This window comes from Coenobita brevimanus, chromosome 95 (assembly GCF_032717465.1).
Source record: "Coenobita brevimanus isolate Jiangsu-jjx chromosome 95, ASM3271746v2, whole genome shotgun sequence".
NCBI classification, from domain to species: Eukaryota; Metazoa; Arthropoda; class Malacostraca; order Decapoda; family Coenobitidae; genus Coenobita; species Coenobita brevimanus.
The window spans coordinates 28,986,533-28,998,456 of NC_137048.1; positions in this window are offsets into that span (position 1 = coordinate 28,986,533).

The window sequence follows — 11,924 nt, forward strand, 5'->3', positions numbered from 1 at the left end:
GCTAGCACGGAGGAGAGTTAGTTCTAGCTATCTCGCGAGGGTTGGTTCTAGCTGTCTCGCTCCCTTAACAGAGAGGTCCTGTTCGTGGTGGAAATAGTCAAGATCATCACGAATATGGCTGTATCGGTTGGTTCGCAGTGGTAAATTTTAAGACGGCATAAAGGAATTCAAGTTACGTTAGTTTGCAGGGTACTCGTTATCTGAACCTCGAACACTGAGTAGCAATTGAGATATTCGCGAAAATCGTAATGACCGCCTACCAATCGTGTGCAGTCACCACTTCAGGAAATTACAATTGCCATTATTTTGAATGGCTTAAAAAAAAAAAAAAAAAAAAAAAAAAAAAAAAGGTGCCGAAGTGTATTATATTTGGAACACTCATGTACTAAATCTGTTATATTCGTCCAAGATACATTTTTCGATGGAATTCATTATTTTCTGGATAATTTAAAGCTGTTGTCACGTAAATAATCGTTCATAATACTTAGAAACGTGTCCATTGATAGCGCTGTTCCATGGTAATTTCTTATGGTATATTCTGCTAGGCCGAATATAATCAAATGTTGTTCATGGAAGGGCAGTGCTGCACCCCTGTGTGTTAGTCCCTTGAAATTCACAGCTAAAATTCCCAGTAAAACCCTATATCATACCAACCGACTCTCTCTCTCTCTCTCTCTCTCTCACTCACTCACTCACTTTCTCACACCTATTGGTAGAGAGTAAGACCCCATGTAACCCTCTGGCATCCCCCTATCTTTTTTCATCTCACAGAATCCCTCGGTTTTATCTCACTATCTCCCTGTACGAGTATCTCTCTCTCTTTCTCACTTACTATCTCACTCTCTCACCCAGGCCAGAGAGCAAGGCCCCACCTAACCCTCTGGCATCCCACTGCCTATCAGATTACGGACACACTCATTATCCTCGCTCCGGCTCCGCTAACTCGCTTAACTCGCCCCGTATCAATGTGCCTAGATGCTTTCCTTCACCTTTTGTGGGTAGGGATGGATTAGTGTTTGATTTACTGAGTGTGTGTGTGTGTGTGTGTGTGTGTGTGTGTGTGTGTGTGTGTGTGTGTGTGTGTGAATAGTCATGTTTGTTTAAGTATCTACACCCGCTTAACTGAGTGTATGCATACCAAAATTTTTTCTTTATTGTAAACTGAAATATATAAGTATTTATGTAGCGTCCAGCAGGCTACGTTCATCTTGCTAATGGGGATAATAATGTAACTGAGGCATTACTGCAGGAATCACATCTCTATGCAATTGCAATTACAAGAGTGGTCATCTGAATTAATCACCCTGTACCTACTGACTCCCTAATCCAAGTGTTGAGCTGTCTAGGTAGGAGTTACCGAGAGAGAGAGAGAGAGAGAGAGAGGAGGGGTCTTCATACTGAGAGACTGTATGAAAAAGTAGAAAAAAAAAATAAAACTATTTCTCATACTCCCCTTGTATATACCGTGTGTGCGTGTCACGGTGCATATGTGGATTTATGATTGTGTACGTGTGTGGCGTCTGTGCGTGTGCGTGTGTGTGCGAATGAGAGTAATATATTTGGTGCCACAGCTCGTTTGTAAATGGAGATCCACACGCGAGAATATGCCGCGCCGGTGATGGATTAGGAGAAAAGAAAAAAGAAAAGAAAAATGGACTGCAGTAGGAAAGGTTGGCCTGGCGTCCCCCTGGTGGCTGACGGAGGAACTAATGTAGGGTCGTGATATGATTGGTGTAGATTTCGTAACACCTCTTCTTTTGCTGTTTATTTTTATGTAGTATGGTATGGCTTTTCAATATCGACAGAGAGAGAGAGAGAGAGAGCACAGTAATATTGTTCCCCGTTCATCTCGTCAAAACAACATGTCACTTTATACCCTTTTCCTGTTCTAAGTACCTCCCTTTTCTCTCCTTACCTTCACCTCTTTCCTCCCCCCTCTTTCCTCTCTCCCTACCTCCTTTCCTTCCCTCCCTCATTTCCTTCTCCTTTCCGCCTGTACCTCTTTTCCTTCTTCCTTCTCCCATTTCCTTTCCTTCCTGCCTTCTCTCCCTTCTCTCACTCCTCCCCTCCCTCCCTTATTCCTTTTTACTCTTTCTCTCCCTCCCTTTCTAATTATCTCCCTCCCTCTCATAGCTACCTCCTCTTCTCTCCCTCCATCCCTTCTACTGTTTTTTTTTTCCTTCCCTCCCTCCCTCCCTCCCTCCCTGTCTATTTTCCTTCCTCCCTTCTCAATAGTCTCCCTTTGTCCCTCCCGCTGTTACCCCTTCCTCCTTCCTTCCAAAATTCCTCCCCAATTACCTCTCTCCCTCCCTCCCTCCCTGATTCCTTTCCTCCCTGCCCAATTATCTCCCTTCGTTTTGTCACTTCTTTACTCTCTCTCTCTCTCTCTCTCTCTCTCTCTCTCTCTCTCTCTCTCTCTCTCTCTCTCTCTCTCTCTCTCTCTCTCTCTCTCTCTCTCTCTCTCTCTCTCTTTCAGTATAGCGCATAAGAACAATTCCATTATAACTGGTGTAGTTGGCCAAGACGAGGAGCCAAATAGTACTCTTAGGAACTTCTCAGTTATCTATCCCCTATTTATCTATCTATCTGTCTCTTTATTTATCTATCTATTTATATATTCATTTATTTCCTCGGCATACTGCCCCTTGCTATCCTCCCGTATTTTATTAAGTTTGCCTCGCCATTCACTATTACTTTTAAAAATACCGCCGGGATCAAGGAACAGCATACGGTATAAGAAGACAGTCAACTTTTATTTTTTTAGCTTCATAAAGCATAAGACAAGGCTAGCAATGAATACTTTCCCCCATTACCCCCATCCCGTCCACCAAACTCTACTGGAGAAAAGAGAGAGAGAGAGAGGGAGAGGAAAACTTGTGCTGGCTACTGGATTGGAACTTGGACACTAATGATGATGATGATGATGATGATGATGATTCCGTGTCCTCAAGTACTCCCAGTTTTCCATCTTTCCCCGCCAGTTTTCCCTCCCCCCTTCCTTCTGCCCAATTTCCTCTCCCTCCCTCCCTCCCAGTTTTTCTTCCTATCCTTCAAGCGTCCCCTCCCTCCTTCCCAGTTTTCGCTTATTTCCTCTTATTTTTCCTTCCCTCCTTCTCAGTTTCCGTCTCTTTCCTCCCAGTTTTCCTTTTCTCCCTCCCAGCTTCCCCTCCTCTCCCAATTTTCCCTTCGCCTATCCCAATATTCCCTTTTCTCCTCCCAATTCCACCCCCCCACAACTGCTGGTCTCTCTCTCTCTCTCTCTCTCTCTCTCTCTCTCTCTCTCTCTCTCTCTCTCTCTCTCTCTCTCCCCAGTCTCTCGTTACACCTCTCTCCTGATACACATTCCCAGCTCACCTTACTTCCCTCCACCCCCCCATTCCCCCTCCTCTCCTTCCTTCCCTCTCCCTCCATCCTTACCTCTCCCTCATCTCTCTCCTATCTCTCCCCCTTCCTTCTTTCTCCCCTTCTTCCCCCTCCTCTTTCCTCTCATACCCTCCTTCCTCAGCCTCCCTCCCTTACCCCTCCTCTTCTTTCTTTCTCCCCTTCCTTCCCTCTTCCCCTCATCCTTCCCTTCCTTCCTCCCACTCCCTGACCCTCCCTTCATTCCTTTTTCCCTCTCCTTTTGTTCCTTTTCCCCCTTTTCGCTTTTTCCTTTCCTTTCTTTTCCTACCTCGTTTCTTCTTTCCCCTCTTCCATCCTTTATTCTCCTCTCTCCTTCCTTCCTTCCATCTTTCCTTCTCACTCCCCTCCCCCCTCCCCCTCCCCCTCCCCCTCTCCCTCCCTCTCCCCTTAGTTTCCTCTTCTCCTTAATGTTTGCTCCACTCCACCTTCTTTCTTTCTCTGTTTACCTTCTCTCTCTTCACTTCCTCTCACTCACATTCTGACCACCATCTTACACACACACACACACACACACACACACACACACACACACACACACACACACACACACACACACACACACACACACACACACACACACACACACACACACACACACACACACACACACACACACACACACACACACACACACACACACACACACACACACACACACACACACACACACACACACACACACACACACACACACCTTCTCTGCTCCTCTTTCCCTTCATCCTTCTTTTCGCGTCACCTTCGCCTCATACCAGATTTGTCCTTCCGTCTTTCCGTCCTTCCTTCTCCTCCCCCTCCTCCTCCTCCTTCTTCTCCTCCTTCTCCTCCTCCACCTCCTCCTTCTCCTCCTCTTCTTCTTCCTCCTCCTCCAATTTCCACCCCTAAAGGCGCCGCACCCTACCATTAGTCTCAATTTCCCTCTGCTTTTTATCCTCCTTTGTTTTCCATATTTTCACTCCCACTGCATTTCATACCCATATATTTCCACAAACTCAAACACACGTCTAATAAAAAAATACATAAATACATACATATATACATACAACATATACATACATGCATACATACATAAATACATACATGGCTGGTACATACATGCGTGCAAAATAGAATGCCCGCAGCGTAATTTCATTTTATGGTCCTGATTCCTATCCACTCCATTTTTAGGTTGGAGATAAGGTGATGATGATGATGATAATGATGATGAAGCAGATGATGATAAGGAGGAGGAGGAAAAGAAGGAGGAGGAAGAGGAGGAGGAGGAGGAGGATTATAATTACGAGTATGATGATGATGATGATGATGATGATGATGATAATGATGATGATTCACATTTTCCCTTTTTCTCTCTCGACACTCCTCTTAATATTATTCCACATCACATCCTCACTTCACTCCTTCATCATTATATCCCTCCACATCTTTCCTTCCTCCACCTTTCTCTTCCTCTTTACTTCTCTCTATCCTCCTTCTCTCTACTCCTCTCTCTCTTTACTTCACATTTTATTTCCTTCATCTATCCCCCTCTTTACTTTCCTCCATCCTCCGTCCTCCCAACCCTCTCCTCTCTCCCTCATAACTTCCCCCTATACTCACTCTCTCCACCCCTCTCTCTCTCTCCCTCTCTACCTCCCTCTCTCCACCCTTCTCCCCTCCCTCCCAAAATAATACACCTGCTTATGAATTTTCCACTACGTAAATACTGCTTCTTATTCACCTTTAACCACTTCAGCACAATGACGTACTTCCGTAATTTATTTTTCCAGTTACCATACATTTTTATTGTTTACAAGAGAGTTTTTTTTTTTTTCCTCTGATGGAACTGTGTCACTCCCGTAGCTCATAATTCTAAGTTGTGGTTGCTTGGATTTCATTTAGCCTAAATTTTGAGGCAGGAATGAATCTCCTTGGTTACTAGTCAAAGTTATGCTCCTTTCTGACTATACTTGGCCACCAGCTGGGCTGAAGGGAGTTAGGGATCTTTGTCAGGTGAGAGTAAACGCACTATAGTAACAGTCTCTCTCTCTCTCTCTCTCTCTCTCTCTCTCTCTCTCTCTCTCTCTCTCTCTCGACCAAAGGAGGTTCTCTATGACCTTCCTGATACATTATTGTGGTGAGGGATGCAGGTTCGTTCCCACATTTAGCACCGAACTCTTTTTTTACCTGTACACCTGGAAATAGTAAATCTGATTACACAAACACCTGATTAACTGGGATATGACTGTTGAAAAGGATTATTTGGCGTTACTTAATATTTTTTTCTCTCGTGCTTATGTTATGGTATTTAAAGATGATGATGATGTTGATGGTGATGATGGTGATGATGAAATGTTTTGGTATTTGAGTATGTTGTAGATGATGACTGATGATGACTGATGATGATGATGATTCTAACATCATCATCAGCGCCAGTGAATGATAACGACATATAACTTTCCTTTATCATCATCGGTATGTTAGAAGAATTATGTGTTTTTATGATATTGAAATTAATAATAATAATAATAATAGTAACAACAACAACAATAATAATAATAATAATAATAGCTCCTTTACCCATTTAATATCAGCCATCACCTTTAGGCAGATATTCCCACACTAATATTAATACCAGGGAGAGTGACCCTATTTTGTCCTGCGCCCTTGTCCTGGGTTGTCCTACATCTCTCTCTCTCTCTCTCTCTCTCTCTCTCTTCCTTATCTTGTCCTGGTAGCCAATGTGTCCTGCCTATGTCCTGCGTGGGTGAAGTACTCCCCGCGTTCCTGCTGCCTGCCTCACATTCCTGACCTGCCCATCACACACACACACACACACACACACACACACACACAGAGTAGACGCACCCGTATGTGTACTTGTACGTAGACACTCAAGCACACGCGCGTACACACACATGCACACACGCACACAATCTCTCTCTCTCTCTCTCTCTCTGGTCCTTTCCTTTTATTATTTACATCACTTTAATATTTAACAAGGCTTCTCCCACACACACTCTCCCCTAATCTTTTCCGCTCACTCCATTTTTCTCTTCCTCTTCTTCTTCCTCCTTTATTTTTCTCTCTCTTATTCTTCCTTGCCTCCGTTTTCTTTTTATTGGTGTCATTTTCCACTTAAGTTGCCCCCTCTTGAGTTTTTCGTAGTCTTGTGTTTAATTCTCTCTCTCTCTCTCTCTCTCTCTCTCTCTCTCTCTCTCTCTCTCTCTCTCTCTCTCTCCTCCATTCCTCTGTCCCTCTCCATCCCTTTTTCTTTCCCTTCTGGTGTTCCTTCAACCTCTCCTTCCTCCCACTCACCCTCTCCACCATTACGACTGCTCCTCCTTCCTGTTTGCTTTCTCCTCCTCTCCTTTTCTCCTCCACACTCCACCCAGTTCTCTCCAGTCCCTTTTCCCCTCCTCCCTCTCTCCCCACCATCTTCCATTCTGTTCTCCTGCATCTCCTCCCCTTCCTCCACCTAGTTTGTCCTTACGTGCCCTTTCCACTGCCTCCCTCTCACCTCCTCTGCCCCTATCTCATCGATTCCCTCCTTTCTCTTCCTCTCTTTCCTCCATTTCTCCCCTCCCCCTTGCTCTTTCTCCTCCTTTCCTCCCACTCTAACTTCTGTCATTTTCTAGTCTCCCTCTCTCCTTCCATTCCTCTCCCATTTCTCTTCTCCTCCAGGTCCTCTCTCTTCCTTCCCCTCTTCCCAGTCCTCTTCTCTCATTCCATGCCTTCCTTTCCCTCTCCTTCTTCATCCCAGTCCCTCTCATCTCTTCTCTCCCTCTCCCCGCTCCCCCGTGCCTCACTTTTCACCTTTTTGAGCCTAATTACTCGTTCCTGGCTGCTTAACGACCATTGTCCCTCGTCTAAATGCAACTACTCCTCGCCCATTACTACCCCGTCAGCGCAATACACCCATCTCGCCCTTGCAGTTCACATCAGTTTTATTTCCTTAAGTCATACCCACTGCATGTCATGGCTGTTTTAGTGTGTGTGTGTGTGTGTGTGTGTGTGTGTGTGTGTGTGTGTGTGTGTGTGTGTGTGTGTGTGTGTGTTTTCCTCATTCTGTGACTCTTTTATCTCCCTCATGGTCGGTACAACTCTAGTCTTTAAGTCCTCTATTCTAGCCGACTCCAAAGGGCCTCTACGCTCTAAAGGGAACATTACGGGATTAACAGCCGTATAGTCACTTCGTAATTCCTTTCCCTTTGCGATTTATGGTGGCTGTTGCACATGCATTATCTTGTATCTTCTCTGTATCGCCTTTTAATACTGGCATAGATTTTATAAGTAGCACAGAAAAGGTTATCAAAGCGTGCAGAATGAATCGCTGAGAGAAGTGCGTTACGGAATCTGCAAAAGTCACTTGTAATACGATCTTAAGAGTTACGTTTGTGTCCTCCAGCGACGGTCGAAACTTTATCTCTTTTTATTATTGATGAGTCAGACGATTTTATTCAGCTTAGGAGTGGCCTTTAATTGTCTGAGGTTAGAAGTATTCTCTCTCTCTCTCTCTCTCTCTCTCTCGGATTACGTGACTCATTAAACATCCTTAATTATATCCTTCCCCTTGCAAAGCAAAGTTAAATCACCCAAGTTACTCGTTGACAGAGAGAGAGAGAGAGAGAGAGAGAGAGAGAGAGAGAGAGAGAGAAGACATTCAGGAAAACAGAGAGAGAACTAGAAGGAATGAGAAATGTGCCACAAAAATGTGCGAAAAAGCTCACGTTGCCTCACTCGTTCACTCACCCAGTCACTAATTCACTTTCTAAAAATAAACAGTAGAGATTGATCGGGGCACAGACAAACAGACAGACAGAGATAGGTAAAGAGATAAAGAAGCGTGCAGAACTGTTTCTCTTGTCTTATTCTTTCATGCACCCACTTACACCCACTCACTTATGAGAGAGAGAGAGAGACAGAGAGAAAGAGAGACAGAGAGAGATTCAGAGAAGACTAGAAGTTACTGAGATATTCCTTACCTTCACCAACTCCGATAAAAATTTATGAATTACTGCTGCAATTCGTCCTTCCTGTCAGACGAATACTTTCACTGTCTCACATCGTCAGTTAAGTCTACGGCCTTAGTCTGCCCTGTTTTACACGATGGCAGAGAGAGTGCATACCTTCTCCAATGCGAGTAAAATTTATTGTTTATTCCAGCTTCCGGATCCGAATCGACTTCAAAATCTAATCAACTTTTCCTTGACCCACTGCTCACCTGTCCACCTCATATCATTGAAATCTGATAACAACTTTTTGAGATATCCTGCACACAGACAGACAAACAGACACGGGTGAGTACATAATCTCCGTCTAGCTTCAGTGGAGGAGGTAATTATAAAGGGAAATCGCTCCACTGAATGAGGACTGGCTCTCCCTGCCTTACTCACCCACCCAATCACTCACTGCACTTTCTGTCGGTAATTCTGTACAATCGGGGTGATGCGGGGTGCTTGCTTCCTCACAGTAATGACATCAGGCACACTCTGGCCCTGTCACTCACAAATCATCGTGGAAGGGGAAGGAGAGAGACGATGTGGAAGGGGAGGGAGAATGTGGAAGGGGAGGGATGATGTGTAGGGGGAGGGAGAATGTGAAAGGGGAGGGATGATGTGAAGGGGGAGGGAGAATGTGGAAGTGGAAGGGGGATGTGGAAGGGGATAATGATGTGTAAGGGGAGAGGGGATGTGGATTGGGAGAATGGTGGAAGTTGGGGAGAAGAAAAGGGATAGGGGAGTGGAAGAGGAAGGGGAGAAAAAAAAGAGTGACAGGATAAGGAAAGGGAAAGAGGGTGTGGAAGAGAAGAGATGAGGAGGCGGAGAGAGGAGGAGAGAAGGGAAAAGGAAAGGGGAAGGAGGAAGTGGAAGAAGAAGGGAATAGAAGAGGAGGAGGGAGAAAGAGAAGGGGGAAGGGAAGAGAGGAAGAGGAAGGGGAGTGAGAGGAAATGGGAGAGGGAGGTAGAAATAGAGATAGGAAGAGGAAAGTGAGAAGTGAATGTATGAAAGTGAGAGGAGAGGTAATGAAAAGCAGGAGTTGAGAGAAGGGAGATAGAGGGAGGAGAGAGAAAGAGAGAAAAGACGAAGGGAGAGAGAGGGAAGTGAGAGAGAAAGAGAAAGAGGAGAGGGAGAGAAGAATGTGTGAGAGTGAAGTTGTTGATGCAAAGGAAGGAGGAAAGCATGAATGATAAAAAAAAAAAGAAGTAAGGGTTGAAAAGTATGATAGATAGAGTGAAGGGTGAAAGAAACAAATGAAGAGGAGGGGAACTGCGTGACGAACTGTGAGAGAGGAAAAGGAAGAGGAAAGGAGAGGAGGGCGAAGTGTGAGAGAGAGGAAGAGGAGGGGAAGAGGGCAAAGGGTAGGTGCTTCCTGGCATTAACAAGATGAGACAGAGTTTGGCTCCTTCACTCACTGACAAATCATGAGGAAGTGGAAGGGGAGAGACGATGAGGAAAGGGAGGGAAGAAGAGGAAAAAGGAAGAGTGAGAAGTATGAGGCGAGGAGGAGAGAGAAGACGAGAGAGGAAGTGGAAAAGGGAGGGAAGTAGGAAAGATGGAGGAAGAGTGAGGGCCTGGGAAGGAAGTTAAAAAGGTGGAGAAACAATAGGGGTGGGGGAGAAGGAGAAAATAAGGGATGAGAAAGGAGGAGGAGGAAGAAGGGGAGGAGTGGGAGGAGGAGGAAAAGGAGGAGGAGGAGGGGGAGGGGAAAGACGAAGAAACAGAAGAATGGGAGGTAGAGAAGGAAGAGAAGTGTAATAAAAGGAGGAAGAGAGCAAAGAAAAGCGAGAAAGAGAAAAAAAATAGCCCAAGGATGTGTGTTTTCCCCCAGTAAGATGATGTGATAGACTTTGGCACAACACACAAACAACAACCCAAGAGGAAGTGGGCAGGAAGTGGAAGGTGAGAGAGGAGGAAGTAGAAGAGAAAGAAGAGAGAGGAGGAAGAGGAAGGGGAGAGAGGAAGATGTGAAAAGGTAGAGAAAGGAGGAAAAGGAGAGTGGTGAGCGAAGGGGAGAGAGAAAGAGGAAGGGGAAAAAGAATGAAGAGGGAGAGAGAGGAAGAAGAGGAAGGGGAGAGAGGAGGAAAGGGAGAGGGGGAGCGGAAAGAGAGGAGGAGGAAGAGGAATGGGAGACAGAAAAAGGGAAGAGAGAGGAGAAAGAAGAAGAAGAGAGAAGAGAAAAAGGAAAGAGAGAAAGGAGGAAGATGGAGAGAGGAGAGAGGGTGAAAAATCAGATTTATAAACGAGGAAGAGAACTGAGAATAAAAGTTGAGATCTGAAAAGTTGGCTGATGAAGGAAGGGGAATAAGAAGAAGGAGGAGAAGGAGAAGAGGAAGAAGAAGATGATGAAAGGGGAAGGTAGAGGGAAGGAGGGTTAGGACGTATAAAGTAGGTAATGAGGAAGAGACGAAAAAATGGAGGACAAGAAGGAGGAGGAGGAGGAGGAGGAAGAGGAAGAGGCTTGAGAAGTAGGTGAGGAAGAGAAACGAGGGCGAGAGGTGAAAGATGGGGTGGAAGGGGAAAGGGCGAAAGGCGTGAGATGAAAAGGAAGAGGAGAGAGGAGGAAGAGAAAGGGGTTAGAAGTAGGTGAAGAGAAGAGGGGGAGGAACGAGAGAGGAGATAATTGAGGTTTGGTTCAAGAGGAGGAGGAATAAGAGAAAGAGATGGAAACACAGAAGATGAAGGGAAAAGGGTGAAAAGTAGAAGGCAAAGAGAGAGAGAGAGAGAGAGAGAGGAGAGAAATGCGAGAAAGAATGAGGCAGAAGGTTGAGGAAGAGTAGGATGCAGAGAGGAAGAGTAAGAAGAAAATGGGGAAGAAAAAGACCAGATACACAGAAGAGGGAAGGAAAACATGGATTAGAGAGAGAGAGAGAGAGAGAGAGAGAGAGAGAGAGAGAGAGAGAGAGAGAGAGAGAGAGAAGAAGAGCACAGTGACAGTAATTGTGGGAGTGACTGCATTACCTTAACAAACCGCATCAGGAAGCAAGCCATTCTCCTCAACACGCTGCCTCTCTCCTCGCCCCCTTCTTCCTCCGGCAAACCCACGTGTTAAGTGAATAAATAAGTGGAGTGAAATAAATTGGATACATAAATAAAGTAAATATGTGGGTTGAAGTTTAGGAACATTAGGCTTTCTTTACTGACAGGGATAAATTTTGAAGGCGCCTTGTGTGTGTGTGTGTGTGTGTGTGTGTGTGTGTGTGTGTGTGTGTGTGTGTGTGTTTACCAAGGCATAATATACACAAGGAATATTACGTCTGTTTACCATTCTTACTTTTTAAAATGGGTAAACTGAAGGACTGTGGAACTCTCTCTCTCTCTCTCTCTCTCTCTCTCTCATTTGGTCTGCCCTTTTACTTTTTCCTCTCGCTTACACCTCTCCTCTCCTCTTGCTTGCACAAAATATCCCTCGGTTTCTCTTTCTTACCTTTTTATTCCTCTTCACCGTAACTCCTAAAACTCATTCCCTTTCTCTAACTTTACAGATTACCCTCTCAGTCTTGTTTTCTCCTCGTCTTATCTTCGCAACGCTTTTTTCGTCTCTCATTT